Below are 17,952 nucleotides of genomic sequence, written 5' to 3'. Positions count from 1 at the left end.
ATGGGGATTGTGTGAGAAGACAAAAAAGGAGAAAGTCTCATATTGACGAGGATAATCAACGGGCTATGGAGATGCCCATCAATTGATGTCAACATGAGGAGTAGGGATTGCCATGCAACGGATGCACTAGAGCTATGAATGCTCAACAAAAGAAAACTAAGTGGGTGTGCATCCAACTTGCTTGCTCACGAAGACCTAGGGCACTTTGAGGAAGCCCATCATTGGAATATACAAGCCAAGTTCTATAATGAAAAATTCCCACTAGTATAAACAAGACAATTTATGAGACTCACTATATGAAAAACATGGTGCCACTTTGAAGCACAAATATATGAGACTCACTACATGAAGAACAAGGTGCTACTTTGAAGCACAAGTGTGGTAAAAGGATAGTAACATTGCCCCTTCTCTCTTTTCCTCTCATTTTTTTATTATATATTATTTTTTTTGGTGGGCTTCTTTGGCCTCTTTTTTTTTCTTTTTTTTATTTGGGCTTCTTTGGCCTCTTTTTTTTGTAAAGTCCGGAGTCTCATCCCGACTTGTGGGGGAATCATAGTCTCCATCATCCTTTTCCTCACTAGGGCAATGCTCTAATAATGATGATCATCACACTTTTATTTTTCTTACAACTCGATATTACAACTCGATATTTAGAACAAAGATATGACTCTATATGAATGCCTCCGGCGGTGTACCGGGATGGTGCAATGAATCAAGAGTGACATGTATGAAAAATAATGCATGGTGGCTTTGCCAAAAATACGATGTCAACTACATGATCATGCAATGGCAATATGACAAAAGTAAAGTATGTCATGATAATGATGATGGAAGTTGCATGTCAATATATCTCGGAATGGCTATGGAAATGCCATAATAGGTAGGTATGGTGGGTGTTTTGAGGAAGATATAAGGAGGTTTATGTGTGAAAGAGCATATCATATCACGGGGTTTGGATGCACCGGCGAAGTTTGCTCCAACTCTCAATGTGAGAAAGGGCAATGCACGGTACCGAAGAGGCTAGCAAATGCGGAAAGGTAAAAGTGCGTATGATCCATGGACTCAACATTAGTCAAAAAAACTCATATACTTATTGCAAAAATCTATAAGCCATCAAAAATCAAGTACTACGTACAATGCTCCTAGGGGGATAGATTGGTAGGAAAAGACCATCGCTCGTCCCCGACCGCCACTCATAAGGATGCACAAGCCAGGTACACTTCATGCTTCAAATTTGTTACACAACTTTACCCATACGTGCATGCTACGGGACTCACAAACTTCAACACAAGTATTTCTCAAATTCACAACTACTCAACTAGCACGACTTTGATATTATTACCTCCATACCTTAAAACAATTATTAAGCATTAGATTTATCTTAGTATTCAATTCACTCAAAAGAAAGTTTCACATATCTCGAACACTAAGTATATTAACATAAGCAAATTACCATGCTATTAATGACTCTCAAAATAATCTAAGTGAAGCATGAGAGGTCAAGTTTCTTTAAAACAAATCCACCACCGTGCTCTAAAAGATCTAAGTGAAGTACTAGAGAAAAACTATCAAGCTCAAAAGATATAAGTGAAGCACATAGAGTATTCTAGCAAATTCCAATTTGTGTAAGGCTCTCTATCATTAAAGGATTTCAGATCTTTATACTTCATCAAACAGCAAGCAAAGCTAAAGGAAACCACAATGCAAGGATAGCACAACTCATGTGAAGAAGCAAAAACTTAGGCTCAACCGATACTAACTGATAGTTGTTGAAGAAGAAAGGTGGGATGCCTACCGGGGCATCCCCAAGCTTAGATGCTTGAGACTTCTTGAAATATTATCTTGGGGTGCCTTTGGCATCCCCAAGCTTGAGCTTTTGTGTCTCCTTAATTCCTCTCATATCATGGTTTCTCTTTTTATCAAAAGCTTCATTCACAACAAACTCAACAAGAACTCGTGAGATAGGTTAGTATAAACCAATGCAAAACCTTATCATTTTCTATTATAACAAATCACTTAAATTATTATTCAACATTGAATACTAAATGACTCTGCATATTTAATACTCCTATCATCAAATAGAATCATTAAACAAGCAAACATATGCAAATAATGCAACCATAACAGCAATCTGCCAAAACAGTACAGTCTGTAAAGAGTGTAAGAGTATCAATACTTCCCTAACTCCAAAAATTATGAACTAAAATTCCCACTGTAATAAATTTATCAGAGCTCAAAATGCAAAAAGATTCAACGTTAGACCATGCTCTGACTTTTCTAGGGAATTTTTGCAACAGCGGTAAACTTTCTGTTTTCAAACAGCAACATGCAAACTAGCAAAATACGCATGGCAAAGGCTATCCTTGACTTATTGAAACTAAAGATGCAAAACATTACTCTAACTAACAGAAAGCAAAAACTAACAAAAGAAAATGATGCTCCAAGCAAAACACATATCATGTGGTGAATAAAAATATAGCTCCAAGTAAAGTTACCGATGAACGAAGACGAAAGAGGGGATGCCTTCCGGGGCATCCCCAAGCTTAGTTGCTTGGTTGTCCTTGAATATAACCTTGGGGTGCCTTGGGCATCCCCAGGCTTAGGCTCTTGTCACTCCTTATTCCATAGTCCATCGAATCCTTACCCAAAACTTGAAAACTTCAACCACACAAAACTCAACACAAAACTCGTAAGCTTCGTTAGTATAAAAAAATAAAGCCACCACTTAGGTACTGTAATGAACTCATTCTAACTTCATATTGGTGTAATATCTACTGTATTCTAACTTCTCTATGGTTTATGCCCTCCGATACTACTCATAGATTCATCAAAATAAGCAAACAACACATAGAAAACAGAATCTGTCAAAAACAGAACAGTCTGTAGTAATCTGTATAAAACGTATACTTATGGAACCCCAAAAATTATGAAATAAATTTCTGGACCTGAGTAATTTGCATATTAATCATCTTCAAAAAGAATCAACCTAAAATCACTCTCCAGTAAAAAAAGGCAGCTAATCTCGTGAGCGCTAAACTTTCTGTTTTTCACAGCAAGATCACATAAACTTCACCCAAGTCTTCCCAAAGGTTCTACTTGGCACTTTATTGAAACAAAAGCTATAAAACATGATTAATGCAGTAGCATAATCATGTGGACATACAAAAACGGTAAGGATAAATATTGGGTTGTCTCCCAACAAGCGCTTTTCTTTAATGCCTTTTAGCTAGGCATGATGATGACAATGATGCTCACATAAAAGATAAGAATTGAAACATAACGGGAGCATCATGAAGCATATGACTAGCACTTTTAAGTCTAACCCACTTCCTATGCATAGGGATTTTGTGAGCAAACAACTTATGGGAACAATAATCAACTAGCATAGGATGGCACAACAAGCATAGCTTCAAGAATTTAAGCACATAGAGAGGAAACTTGACATTATTGCAATTCCTACAAGCATATGTTCCTCCCTCATAATAATTTTCAGTAGCATCATGAATGAATTCCACAATATAACCAGCACCTAAAGCATTCCTTTCATGATCTACAAGCATAGAAAAATTTCTACTCTCCACATAAGCAAACTTCTTCTTTATAGCATACGTATCATCACAATAATCATCATAAATAGGAGGCATGCTTTCATCATAGTAAATTTGCTCATCAAAGCTTGGGGGACAAAAAATATCATATTCATCATACATAGCTTCCCCAAGCTTGTGGATTTGCATATCATTAGCATCATGGATATTCAAGGAACTCATACTAACAACATTGCAATCATGCTCATCATTCAAAGATTTAGTGCCAAACATTCTAAAGATTTCTTCTTCTAGCACTTGAGCACAATTATCCTTTCCATCATACTCACGAAAGATATTAAAAAGGTGAAGCGTATGAGACAAACTCAACTCCATTTTTTGTAATTTTCTTTTATAAACTAGACTAGTGCTAAAATAAGAAACAAAAAGATTCGATTGCAAGATCTAAAGATATACCTTCACTTACCTAGCCTCCCCGGCAACGGCGCCAGAAAAGAGCTTGATGTCTCCTACACAACCTTCTTCTTGTAGACGTTGTTGGGCCTGCAAGTGCACAGGTTTGTAGGACAGTAGCAAATTTCCCTCAAGTGGATGACCTAAGGTTTATAAATCCGTAGGAGGCGTAGGATGAAGATGGTCTCTCTCAAACAACCCTGCAACCAAATAACAAAAAGTCTCTTGTGTCCCCAACACACCCAATACAATGGTAAATTGTATAGGTGCACTAGTTCGGCGAAGAGACGAAGATACAAGTGCAAAATAGATAGTAGATATAGGTTTTTGTAATCTGAAAATATAAAAACAGCAAGGTAACTAACGGTAAAAGTGAGCGTAAACGGTATTGCAATGATAGGAAACAAGGCCTAGGGTTCATACTTTCACTAGTGTAAGTTCTCTCAACAATAATAACATAGATAGAACATATGACAAGCCCTCAACATGCGACAAAGAGTCACTCCGAAGCCACTAATAGCAGAGAACAAACGTAGAGATTATGGTCGGGTACGAAACCACCACAAAGCTATTATTTCGGATCGATCTATAAAAGAGTTCGTACTAGAATAACACCTTAAGATACAAATCAACCAAAACCCTAATGTCACCTAGATACTCCATTGTCACCTCAAGTATCCGTGGGCATGATTATACGATATGCATCACACAATCTCAGATTCATCCAACCAACATAAAAGTACTTCAAAGAGTGCCCCAAAGCTACTACTGGAGAGTCAAGAACGTGTGCCAACCCCTATGCATAGGTTCCCAAGTGTCACGAAACCAACAAGTTGATCACCAAAACATACATCAAGTGGATCAATAGAATAACCCATTGTCACCATGATTATCCCACGCAAGACATACATCAAGTGTTCATAAAAGACTCAATCCGATAAGATAACTTCAAAAGGGGAAACTCAATTCATCACAAGAGAGTAGAGGGGGGAAACATCATAAGATCCAACTACAATAGCAAAGCTCGGGATACATCGAGATCGTGCCATAGAGGAACACGAGAGAGAACACGAGAGAGAGAGAGAGAGATCAAACACATAGCTACTGGTACATACCCTCAGCCCCGAGGGTGAACTACTCCCTCCTTGTCATGGATAGCGCCGGGATGATGAAGATAGCCTCCGGTGATGGGATCCCCCTCCGGCAGGGTGCCGGAACGGGGTCCCGATTGGTTTTTGGTGGCTACAGAGGCTTGCGACAGCAGAACTCCCGATTTATCTTCTGTTCTAGAAGTTTTAGGGTACGTAGGTATATATGGGTGAAAGGGGTACGTCGGTGGACCTCCAGGGGGCTCACGAGGTAGGGGGCGCGCCCAGGGGGGAGGGGTGTGCCCTCCACCCTTGTGGGAAGCTCGGGGATCCCCTGACGTGCACTCCAAGCCATCTGGCTGGTTTCCTTCCAAAATTAACTTCTCCAGTTGATTTCGTTCCGTTTTGACTTCGTCTGATATTCATTTTCCTCGAAACACTGAAATAGGCATAAAACAGCAAATCTGGGTTGGGCCTCCGGTTAATAGGCTAGTCCCAAAAATAATATAAAAGTGAATAATAAAGCCCAATATTGCCTAAAACAGTAGATAAAGTAGCATGGAGCAATCAAAAATTATAGATACGTTGGAGACGTATCAGTCCATACTTTGTTTTCATACATGGATCCTATCTCAGATTGCATGGCTTCAAGCCATTTGTTGGAATCTGGGCGCGCCGTCGCTTCTTCATAGTTCGAAGGTTCACCGTTGTCTAACAACATGATTTCTAGGACAGAGTTGCCATACCATTCTAGTGTGGAACGTGTCCTTGTGGACCTACGAAGTTTAGTAGCAACTTGATCCAAAGTACCTTGATCATCATCATTAACTTCCTCTCTATCCGGTGCAGGCACCACAGAAACATTTTCTTGAGCTGCCCTACTTTCCGGTTCAAGAGGTAGTACTTCATCAAGTTCTACTTTGCTCCCACTTACTTCTCTCGAGAGAAACTCTTTCTCCAGAAAGGATCCGTTCTTGGCAACAAAGATCTTGCCTTCGGATCTGAGGTAGAAGGTATACCCAATGGTTTCCTTAGGGTATCCTATGAAGATGCATTTTTACGACTTGGGTTCGAGCTTTTCAGGTTGAAGTTTCTTGACATAAGCATCGCATCCCCAAACTTTTAGAAACGACGGCTTAGGTTTCTTCCCAAACTATAATTCATAAGGTGTCGTCTCAACGTATTTAGACGGTGCCCTATTTAAAGTGAATGTAGCTGTCTCTAGTGCGTATCCCCAAAATGATAGCGGTAAATCGGTGAGTGACATCTAGATCGTACCATATCCAATAGAGTGCGATTACGATGTTCGGACACACCGTTACGTTGAGGTGTTCCAGGCGGCGTGAGTTGTAAAACGATTCCACATTTCCTTAAGTGCGTACTAAATTCGTGACGTAAATATTCTCCCCCACGATCTGATCGTAAGAACTTTATTTTTCAGTCATGCTGATTCTCTACCTCATTCTGAAATTCCTTGAACTTTTCAAAGGTCTCAGACTTGTGTTTCATCAAGTAGACATACCCATATCTACTTAAGTCATTAGTGAGAGTGAGAACATAATGATAGCCTCCGCGAGCCTCAACGCTCATTGGACCGCACACATCAGTATGTATGATTTCCAATAAGTTGGTTGCTCGCTCCATTGTTTAGGAGAACGGAGTCTTGGTCATTTTGCCCATGAGGCATGGTTCGCATGTGTCAAATGATTCGTAATCAAGAGACTCCAATAGTCCATCAGCATGTTGCTTCTTCATGCGTTTGACACCAATGTGACCAAGGCGGCAGTGCCACAAGTATGTGGGACTATCGTTATCAACCTTACATCTTTTGGTATTCACACTATGAATATGTGTAACATCACGTTTGAGATTCATTAAGAATAAACCATTAACCAGCGGGGCATGACCATAAAACATATCTCTCATATAAATAGAACAACCATTATTCTCGGATTTAAATGAGTAGCCATCTCGTATTAAACGAGATCCAGATACAATGTTCATGCTCAAAGCTGGCACTAAATAACAATTATTGAGGTTTAAAACTAATCCCGTAGGTAAATGTAGAGGTAGCGTGCCGACGGCGATCACATCGACCTTGGAACCATTCCCGACGCGCATCGTCACCTCATCCTTTGTCAGTCTCCGCTTATTCCGCAGCTCCTGTTTTGAGTGACAAATATTAGCAACCGCACCGGTATCGAATACCCAGGAGCTACTATGAGTACTAGTAAGGTACACATCAATTACATGTATATCACATATACCTTTGGTGTTGCCTGCCTTCTTGTCCACTAAGTACTTGGGGTTGTTCCGCTTCCAGTGTCCACTTCCCTTGCAATAAAAGCACTCAGTCTCAGGTTTGGGTCCATGCTTTGGCTTCTTCCCGGCAACTGGCTTACCGGGCGCGGCAACTCCCTTGCCGTCCTTGTCGATGTCAAAACCGGCGGATCTCGGGTAGGGGGTCCCGAACTGTGTGTCTTAGGATCAATGGTAATAGGAGGTAAGGGACACGATGTTTTACCCAGGTTCGGGCCCTCTCGATGGAGGTAAAACCCTACGTCCTGCTTGATTAATATTGATGATATGGGTAGTACAAGAGTAGATCTACCACGAGATCGTAGAGGCTAAACCCTAAAAGCTAGCCTATGGTATGATTGTTGTTGTATATATCGACTAGCCTGGCCCCGGTTTATATAATGCACCAGAGGCCTAGGATAACAAGAGTCCTAGCCGAATACGCCGGTGGGGGAGGAGTCCTTGTCTTGATCGCCAAGTCTTGCGGAATCTTCCTTGTATGTGGCAACTGTCCGGACTGGCCCATGAGTATACGGCCATGGGGGTCCTCGGCCCAATCCAACTGACCGGGAGACGACGCATTGAGTACCCCCTAGTCCAGGACACCGTCAGTAGCCCCCTGAACCGGTCTTCAAGTTAGGGACGCTCCTCGATTCTTCCGAACTGTTCTTCATCTTCGGTTGCCGGTCTTGAAAACTGGTTCAACAAATCTTCTCATCTTCTATCTTGAGGATCGCCGAAATGCATTCGATGAGTTTACGCGTTGGGTATCCGAGGAGCCCCTTTAAGTTTACGGCCTTTATCAATGCCTTGTTATTTTTATGCCATGCCTCGGGTTTGAAGTTGTTCTCGGGTGGCGACGTCCTCTTGCGTCCGAGCTCCAACGCCGGACTGCATTCGAGGTATCTTTTGCAGCCGAGCACCAATGTCGGACTGCTTCCCAGCTCTAACGCCGGACTATGTATCCGAGCTCCAACGCCGGACGGTATCCGAGCTCCAACGCCGGACTATGTATCCGAGCTCCAACGCCGGACTATGTATCCGAGCTCCAATGTCGTACTGTATCCGAGGTGTCGTAAATCACCTTGGTTCAAAGAAGTTTGAAGGAGTTTAGCCGAGCTTAATGCCGGAAGTGCCCTCTATGGAGCGAGCCACTAGTGCCCGAGCTTTACGCCGGACTGCTTCTGAGGTGGTGCACCACCCCGAATGTGGGCCAATTTTTTTCAATATTTTTGATTGGTGCCAGTAGCCCCCAAGGTGGGTATCGGTCTAAAACCCGAGATGCACATGAAGGATGACATAAGACCGCTGATCCCCGTAGCCGATGAGACTCATGTTGATTTGCAAAATCGGTCTGAGGATCAAGTCCTAGCTTGGCAGAATACTTCGGGACACAAAAAGCGGCGTGCTCAGTCCTCGAGACTCAGGTTGGGTGCGGCCGACCAACCTGAGGATCAAAATCTCCTCGGAAACTGTATTGCACTTAAAATTTTCTGCATAGAACAGGCAATGCAGTAGCCCCCGAGACACTGGTCGGGTGGCAATACTAGATTAGGGGATCGATGTGCCCCTTTAATATTTGTAAATAATAAGCCCGAAGTCCAGTAGCCCCCGAGCCTTAATACGAGCACGGGAGGCCGTATTAAGGATCGATATCCCTAGTAAAATCACAAATTATGTGTAATGACTCTATGTATCCAAGTACTTTACATCATTAATGCTCAGATCCGCTTTGTACAAAACTTTCTTGACCGACCATCGGCTTCCACCTCCTCGGCCAATAGCCGAGGAGTGTTTGTCCTACTTTATAAAGCCTTTATGAGGGCAAAGATTTACAACAAACAAGGCAATCTGGTCATACGGTGTTATAAACAAAGGTACGCGGAGAGACATGTTATATTACTGTTTAATAGAAGAAATGTCTTCCAAAGAAAATAGTCCCGCTATCGGTTCCTTTCTTTGGGTTGTCATGCTAAGCATGATCATGAAACCTCAGCTCCAATGTAAGAGCAAAATATCGAGGATTTAGTTTGGGAGGCTAGTTAATAGCCCCCGGTAGTGTTCGGCGACAGTCGGGGTCAAGCCGAAAACACTTCGGCCAATGTTATGAATGGCCCATCATTTAATATAGTCATCGGATCGCTGACCAGTTTACACCTATTGTGACAGTCAGTTTTCGACTTTCTCCACTGAGGTGCTTGACCATGCGAGCTGGAAGCACAATCGCAGTGGTTCTCCCTTTGCACACCTAGCCGAACAAAGCGGAATGTAGGAGGCAAGCACGGGACCCGGCAACCCAACTATTAACCGAAGACACAATTCGAAGCTGATGCATATATAGCAATATCCGAGAATGTTTTTGCCGAATCTCTAAAGGTGTCCGGCGTTGCACTGCGAGACTTGTGCTGAAAACACACAAATAGTTAAAAGTGCCAAAAGCTTGGAAAACCAAAAAACGTCAGTAAAAACATGACGCCCGAACAAGATCAAGTGTTCGGTGCCAATCCGAAAATTGGACTTTAGAAAAAAAGTGCTTCTGCCGTGCTTTAACTTTGCAACGACTAAGAATAAAAACACTTAGTATGAAACGGCTCAAATAAACATAAGAGCCCCCAAGCGACTTGGGTAAAAGTTGACTATAAAATGTAAGGTAACATGTAGAATGCCTTCTAGCCGGATTGTAGATCGTTTGTCGTAGCGGACCTTTTCGCTTCAACCTCTGGACCCAATAGTCCGGAGTGTGTCCGAATACCCTCGCGGTTATAAAAACCAGGGCATGCGTGGAGACCAGGCGTAGGGGTCATTAGTGCTTTATCAGACAAGTGCCCAACTAGTTATGTTATATTACATGGTTAGTAAGAAACATCTTCCAGGGAGAATAGTTCCGTTAGGGGTTCCTTTCCCTGGGAGGAATGCCCTAAAGTGCATGTCTGGACTGCGAAAAGAGCAGAAAACATCTGGGGGTAGGTAAATAAATAGGTAAGAAATCATCTTTTAGTTCACCGACCGAGTATTCCCTTAAGAACGCTAGCTTTCGGCTTCACCCAGTCTGAGGTACACATCCGGCTGACCCGACAGTAACAATCGTAGAGGTGCTCCCTTTACCACCTAGCCGAACAATCGGGAACGTAGGGGTAAGCACAGGAGCCAGGCAATCCAGCTTGGCCAAAACTTAAGTCATATCGATGCATATAATGGTGAATAAAAGGTACATGCGGAAGTGTGACACATGTGTTGGGCATAAAGCCCGTATTAATAAGCTTCTGTTAAAGAAGCCCCCAGGTATAATGAGCGCGGGTAACGCGTCAAGTGTGTGTGAACAAAGTTTCGACAAGGAAAATTTTTACAAGCGACTTTTTTTACAAAAAAGTATAATTCTTGGTCGAACCGAACACAAGTTAGAAATTTAAAACTTTGAGCATGAAGGCAACTTAGCTGGTTAATGTGTTCGGTATTGACGACGCGGTCCGAGCTTGATGCGGGACAAGGTTCCATCCCCCAAGCCGGTCCCGAGGTGGCGGAGCAAGGAGCTCGGCACTCCGAAGTGGTGACATAGCACGGTCAATGCAGGACGGCAGAGTGATGCCGAAGTCCCCAGCATGGGGTAATGAAGTGTTGACGAAGCCCCCCGTCCGGCCGAGGTAACGTCAAAGGATATAGTCCGGCTGGATCATTTTCCTGTGCACAAAAAATAGTGCAGACCGGGGATAATAGTAATAATAGGAATTAAAAAAAATGTTGCATAATAAATAATTTATGCAAAGTGAGTAGTAAAAGAAATATGGCCTGGCGCCAAAGTCGATGTCGATGCAGGTCATCGACGTAATGCAATAAAGGCGTGGCAAAGCCTGGATTCACAGGTCGGTCCGAGTTCCGGATGCGGCGTTCGCCGAACTATGTACGGAAACTGACCGAACCATCATGCGATCATCGATAATGCGGCCACCATTTGATAGACCTGTGTACATATGCTGGACTAACCAGAGTAATAATTCCTTGGGAAAAATTTAACCCAAACAAGCAAAAAGAAATACTAGGATTAATAGCACCTGATTTATTTGTTGTAGCAATCCGAAGGAAGGTGATTCCCAAAATTGGGACTCGATCCGCGCACCCATGCCTGGTCGGCTAGTGACGCCGAAGTGTCCAGAGTAGGTTGATGAAGAGATGGCGAAGCCCCCGGTCCAGCCGAGATGTCGAAGTAGGTCGGCGTGATGGACACCAGCTTGAAGAAGCAATAGTGCGGCCCTGCCGATGCAGGTCGTGATGTGGTCGATGTCGGCTTGATGAAGCGACTGTGCGGCGATGCCGGTATGCCCGCTCCGTGTAATCCGTGGGGCGGCGATGTTGGTGATGATTTATCCTTCGCGATGCCGGACTCTTGTTCAGCTTGCCAAGATGATGATCCGAAGAAGTTGAGCTTAGCACAACAAAGTGACGACGTGTCTAGCGCAGGTCGACAGCCGTGGAGCAATATTGCCGGACTAGTTTGACACCAGCATGATGTTGAAGATCATGTTCAAAAGATCTTAAAGTTAGTGTGATGTGTTCGGGAACAAAACACAATACCCCATACAAAACTTCCTTCAAAAAGGATGTCCGAAATCCCGTTCATAAAAAAGACGAACTCGGGTCGGATTCGTTTTCGCGCAGAAAACAGATCCAAAAAGTGATGCACTAATCGGAAGTTTCCCGGAGTTTGGACGGTCGGATCGAGCTGAATTTTTGGCAGGTGGTAGATAAGGGAATACCGCAGCAAATCAACGGTTAGATCCTCCAAAGAACATCCGAGCTAGACGCTGGATACCACGCCCTAAACTCGTCTGGATCCTCGTCCAGATTCAACAGGGCTCCGGTATATCGGAGATTGCCGGAGATTCCTCCATCGGAACTCGACGAAATTTTTGCAGGGTTGTTGTAGACTCAATTCCGCATAATTCCACTGAAGTAATCGTTTAAGCGACACACGAGGAGGCGGTGGCAGCGGATACAAATTTGCTGTCCAAAAAAACAGCACAGTCGCCTGAGGGCAATGTTGACATTAAGCCCCCGAGCTCCATGGATGACTCCTCCATGATCTTGATAGAGATCGGAGTTGGTGTTGATGAAGACCTTCATCCAAACATAACAATCGGAGGTAGGGCGCAGTCCTCGGTCAAGCCAAGGTGACCAGTTGAGCTGGTGATGAAGAAGCCGACGTCGCAGTTGACCTGCAGTCGAGCCATTGGTCCTTTCACCGATCACACAGCGGAACTCTCAATGAAAGCACCAATGTCGGTGTCAAGACCGGCAAATCTCGGGTAGGGGGTCCCGAACTGTGTGTCTTAGGATCAATGGTAACAGGAGGCAAGGGACACGATGTTTTACCCAGGTTCGGGCCCTCTCGATGGAGGTAAAACCCTACGTCTTGCTTGATTAATATTGATGATATGGGTAGTACAAGAGTAGATCTACCACGAGATCGTAGAGGCTAAACCCTAAAAGCTAGCCTATGGTATGATTGTTGTTGTATATATCGACTAGCCTGGCCCCGGTTTATATAATGCACCAGAGGCCTAGGATGAGTCCTAGCCGAATACGCCGGTGGGGGAGGAGTCCTTGTCTTGATCGCCAAGTCTTGCGGAATCTTCCTTGTATGCGGCAACTGTACGGACTGGCCCATGAGTATACGGCCGTGGGGGTCCTCGGCCCAATCCAACTGACTGGGAGACGACGTGTTGAGTACCCCCTAGTCCAGGACACCGTCAGTCCTTCTTGAAGTTCTTCTTACCCTTGCCTTTCTTGAAACTAGTGGTTTTATTGACCATCAACACTTGATGTTCCTTTTTGATCTCCACCTCCGCTGATTTCAGCATTGAATATACCTCAGGAATGGTTTTCACCATCCCCTGCATATTGAAGTTCATTACAAAGCTCTTGTAGCTAGGTGGGAGCGACTGGAGGATTCTGTTGACCACCGCGTCATCCGGGAGATTAACTCCCAGTTGAGATAAGCGGTTGTGCAACCCAGACATTTTGAGTATGTGCTCGCTGACAGAACCATTCTCCTCCATCTTACAACTGTAGAACTTGTCGGGGACTTCATATCTCTCAACCCGGGCGTGAGCTTGGAAAACCATTTTCAGCTCTTGGAACATCTCATATGCTCTGTGATGCTCAAAACGCTTTTGGAGCCCCGGTTCTAAGCTGTAAAGCATGCCGCACGGAACCAGGGAGTAATCATCACTACGCGACTACCAGGCGTTCATAACGTCTTGAGTTGCTGGGAAAACGGGTGCTTCACCCAGTGGTGCATCTAGGACATATGCTTTCTTGGCAGCTATGAGGATGATCCTCAAGTTCCGGATCCAGTCCGTATAGTTGCTGCCATCGTCTTTTAGCTTGGTTTTCTCTAGGAACGCGTTGAAGTTGAGGGCAACATTAGCGTGGGCCATTTGATCTACAAGACATATTGCAAAGATTTTAGACTAAGTTCATGATAATTAAGTTCATCTAATCAAATTATACAATGAACTCCCACTCAGATAGACATCCCTCTAGTCATCTAAGTGATCCATGATCCGAGTCAACTAGGTCGTGTCCGATCATCACGTGAGACGGACTAGTCATCATCGGTGAACATATTCATGTTGATCGTATCTTCTATACGACTCATGTTCGACCTTTCAGTCTCTTGTGTTCCGAAGCCATGTCTGTACATGCTAGACTCGTCAAGTCAACCTAAGTGTTTTGCATGTGTAAATCTGGCTTACACCCGTTGTATGTGAATGCTAGAATCTATCACACCCGATCATCACGTGGTGCTTTGAGACAACAAACTTTCGCAACGGCGCACAGTTAGGGGGAACACTTTCTTGAAATTATTATGAGGGATCATCTTATTTACTACCATCGTTCTAAGCAAATAAGATGCAAAAACATGATAAACATCACATGCAATCAAATATTGACATGATATGGCCAATATCATTTTGCTCCTTTTGATCTCCATCTTCGGGGCGCCAAGATCATCATTGTCACCGGCATGACACCATGATCTCCATCATCATGATCTCCATCATCGTGTCTTCATGAAGTTGTCACGCCAATGATTACTTCTACTACTATGGCTAACGGTTTAGCAATAAAGTAAAGTAATTACATGGCGTTTATTCAATGACACGCAGGTCATACAATAAATAAAGACAACTCCTATGGCTCCTACCAGTTGTCATACTCATCGACATGAAAGTCGTGATTCCTATTACAAGAACATGATCAATCTCATACATCACATATATTCATTCATCACATCCTTTTGGCCATATCACATCACAAGGCATATGCTGCAAAAACAAGTTAGACGTCCTCTAATTGTTGTTGCATGTTTTTACGTGGCTGCTATAGGTTTCTAGCAAGAATGTTTCTTACCTACGCCAAAACCACAACGTGATATGCCAATTTCTATTTACCTTTCATACGGACCCTTTTCATCGAATCCGATCCGACTAAAGTGGGAGAGACAGACACCCGCTAGCCACCTTATGCAACTAGTGCATGTCAGTCGGTGGAACCTGTCTCACGTAAGCATACGTGTAAGGTCGGTCCGGGCCTCTTCATCCCACGATGCCGCCGAAACAAGATAAGACTAGTAGTGGCAAGTAAATCGACAAAATCGACGCCCACAACAATCTTGTGTTCTACTCGTGCATAGAAACTACGCATAGACCTAGCTCATGATGCCACTGTTGGGGAACGTTGCAGAAAATAAAAAATTTCTACGCATCACCAAGATCAATCTATGGAGTCATCTAGCAACGAGAGAGAGGAGTGCATCTACATACCCTTGTAGATCGCGAGCGGAAGCGTTCAAGAGAACGGGGTTGATGGAGTCGTACTCGTCGTGATCCAAATCACCGATGATCCTAGCGCCGAACGGGCGGCACCTCCGCGTTCAACACACGTACGGTTGGGAGAGACGTCTCCTCCTTCTTGATCCAGCAAGGGGGGAGGAGAGGTTGATGGAGATCCAGCAGCATGACGGCGTGGTGGTGGAAGCAGCGGGGATCTCGGCAGGGCTTCGCCAAGCTCAGCAAGAGGGAGAGGTGTTACGGGGAAAGAGGGAGGTGCCATGGGCTTGGGTGCACAGCCCTCCCTCCCCCTTCTTTATATAGGGGCCCTGGGGGGCGCCGTCCCCCTAGATATCCAATCTCAAGGGGGGCGGCGGCCAAAGGGGGGGGGACTTGCCCCCCAAGTCAGGTGGGGCACCCCCACCCCTAGGGTTTCCAACCCTAGGCGCAGGGGGAGGCCCAAGGGGGGCGCACCAGCCCACCAGGGGCTGGTTCCCTTCCCACTTCAGCCCATGGGGCCCTTCGGGATAGGTGGCCCCACCCGGTGGACCCCCGGGACCCTTCCGATGGTCCAGGTACAATGCCGGTGACCCCTGAAACTTTCCCGGTGGCCGAAATTGGACTTCCCATATATAAATCTTTACCTCCGGACCATTTCGGAACTCCTCGTGGCGTCAGGGATCTCATCCGGGACTCTGAACAACTTTCGGGTTACCGCATACTAATATCTCTACAACCCTAGCGTCACCGAACCTTAAGTGTGTAGACCCTACGGGTTCGGGAATCACGCAGACATGACCGGGATAGCTCTCCGGCCAATAACCAACAGCGGGATCTGGATACCCATGTTGGCTCCCACATGTTCCACGATGATCTCATGGAATGAACCACGATATCGAGGATTCAAGCAATCCCGTATACAATTCCCTTTGTCAATCGGTACGTTACTTGCCCGAGATTCGATCGTCGGTATCCCAATACCTCGTTGAATCTCGTTACCGGCAAGTCACTTTACTCGTACTGTAATGCATGATCCCATGACCAACCACTTGGTCACATTGAGCTCATTATGATGATGCATTACCGAGTGGGCCCAGAGATACCTCTCCGTCATACGGAGTGACATATCCCAGTCTCGATTCGTGTCAACCCAACAGACACTTTCGGAGATACCTGTAGTATACCTTTATAGCCACCCAGTTAGGTTGTGACGTTTGGTACACCCAAAGCACTCTTACGGTATCCGGGAGTTACACGATCTCATGGTCTAAGGAAATGATACTTGACATTAGAAAAGCTCTAGCAAACGAACTACACGATCTTGTGCTATGATTAGGATTGGGTCTTGTCCATCACATCATTCTCCCAATGATGTGATCCCGTTATCAATGACATCCAATGTCCATGGTCAGGAAATCGTAATCATCCATTGATCAACGAGCTAGTCAACTAGTGGCTCACTAGGGACATGTTGTGGTCTATGCATTCACACATGTATTACGATTTCCAGATAACACAATTATAGCATGAACGATAGACAATTATCATGAACAAGGAAATATAATAATAACCATTTTATTATTGCCTCTAGGGCATATTTCCAACAAGGACCACCCATGCCGACGCGCCGGAGAGGGGGAGAGGGGCCGGTCGCGACGGCTATCCCAGGAAGGGGAGAGCCGGCTGTCGGCCCGCACCGGGGAGAGGCCCTTCACGCGGCCAGGCGAGCGACGGCCGTGGCGGGGCGGCGGGCGCCGAGAATCGCGGGGAGGCGACCGGCGAGCGTCACGGGAGGGGGACGGCGGAGGTCACGCGGCGGGGAACGGCGCGCATCGCGGCCATGAGACCGACGGGCGCCGCGACCGTCGCGCTTGGCCAGCTGGCGGCGGAGGTCGGCTTCGCGCCGCTGGCCCTCCAGCGAGGCGCGCCCCGACGGACGAGGGTCCTCCAGGGGCCGCTTGGGGCGCCCCGAGCCGTCGCCCCAGGAGCGGGTCATGGGGAGGGACGGCGGCGTCACAGGGAGGGAGGGGGGAGCCTGCGGCGGCGGGATCGGGGGAAGGAGGAAGCACGATCGGGCAGCGGGAAGGAGAGACGGCTAAAGTGGAAACCCTTTCGGGAGCCAGATTCCACCCCGAGCAGGGGGTATCTGGGCCGAGGCCGCGGGGTAGCCTGCAGGGGCGAGGGCCAAGGCCGCTGGGCCGCCGCCCAGGGGTTGAGCCGACCCGCAGATCCCAGGCCGCCCAGATGGGCCGGCCACCCGGGGGGTGGGGAGCAGGCCCAGCTGGCACCCGGGGCCCGACACGGCAAGGCCCAGCCCAAGAACTGGACCCGCTCCACCAGCTACGGTTCCAACCGCCGCCCCCGGCGAGGAGGACGCAACGGACGGCCAGCCTGGCGGGCGAGGGACAGCTAGGCGGCGGGGGGACGGAGTGCAACAAACCCGCGATGAGCCGAAGAAGGCGATGAAGGGTCGAAAAGGCGCACGTTGGGACAGCAGCGGGACGCCGGCGGCGGCGGAGGGACTGGCCGAACCGGGGCGGGCTAGCTGGAGCCCTTCCAGGAGGCCAGGGCAGAGCCAAGGTCCGCCCGGCCGGCCACACCCCAGCCGGAGGAGCGCCGGCGGCGGCGGCCAGCCCCAGCCCCAAAGGCCGAGCCTTTCCCCTCCGTCACCGGTAAGGTGCGCGGAAACCGGCGGGGGGGGGGGGGGGGCGAGCACACGCCCGGGCAGCCGAACTC

Source organism: Triticum aestivum, chromosome 1B (genome assembly GCF_018294505.1).
Source record: "Triticum aestivum cultivar Chinese Spring chromosome 1B, IWGSC CS RefSeq v2.1, whole genome shotgun sequence".
Taxonomy (NCBI): domain Eukaryota; kingdom Viridiplantae; phylum Streptophyta; class Magnoliopsida; order Poales; family Poaceae; genus Triticum; species Triticum aestivum.
This window is presented reverse-complemented; position numbering follows the sequence as displayed.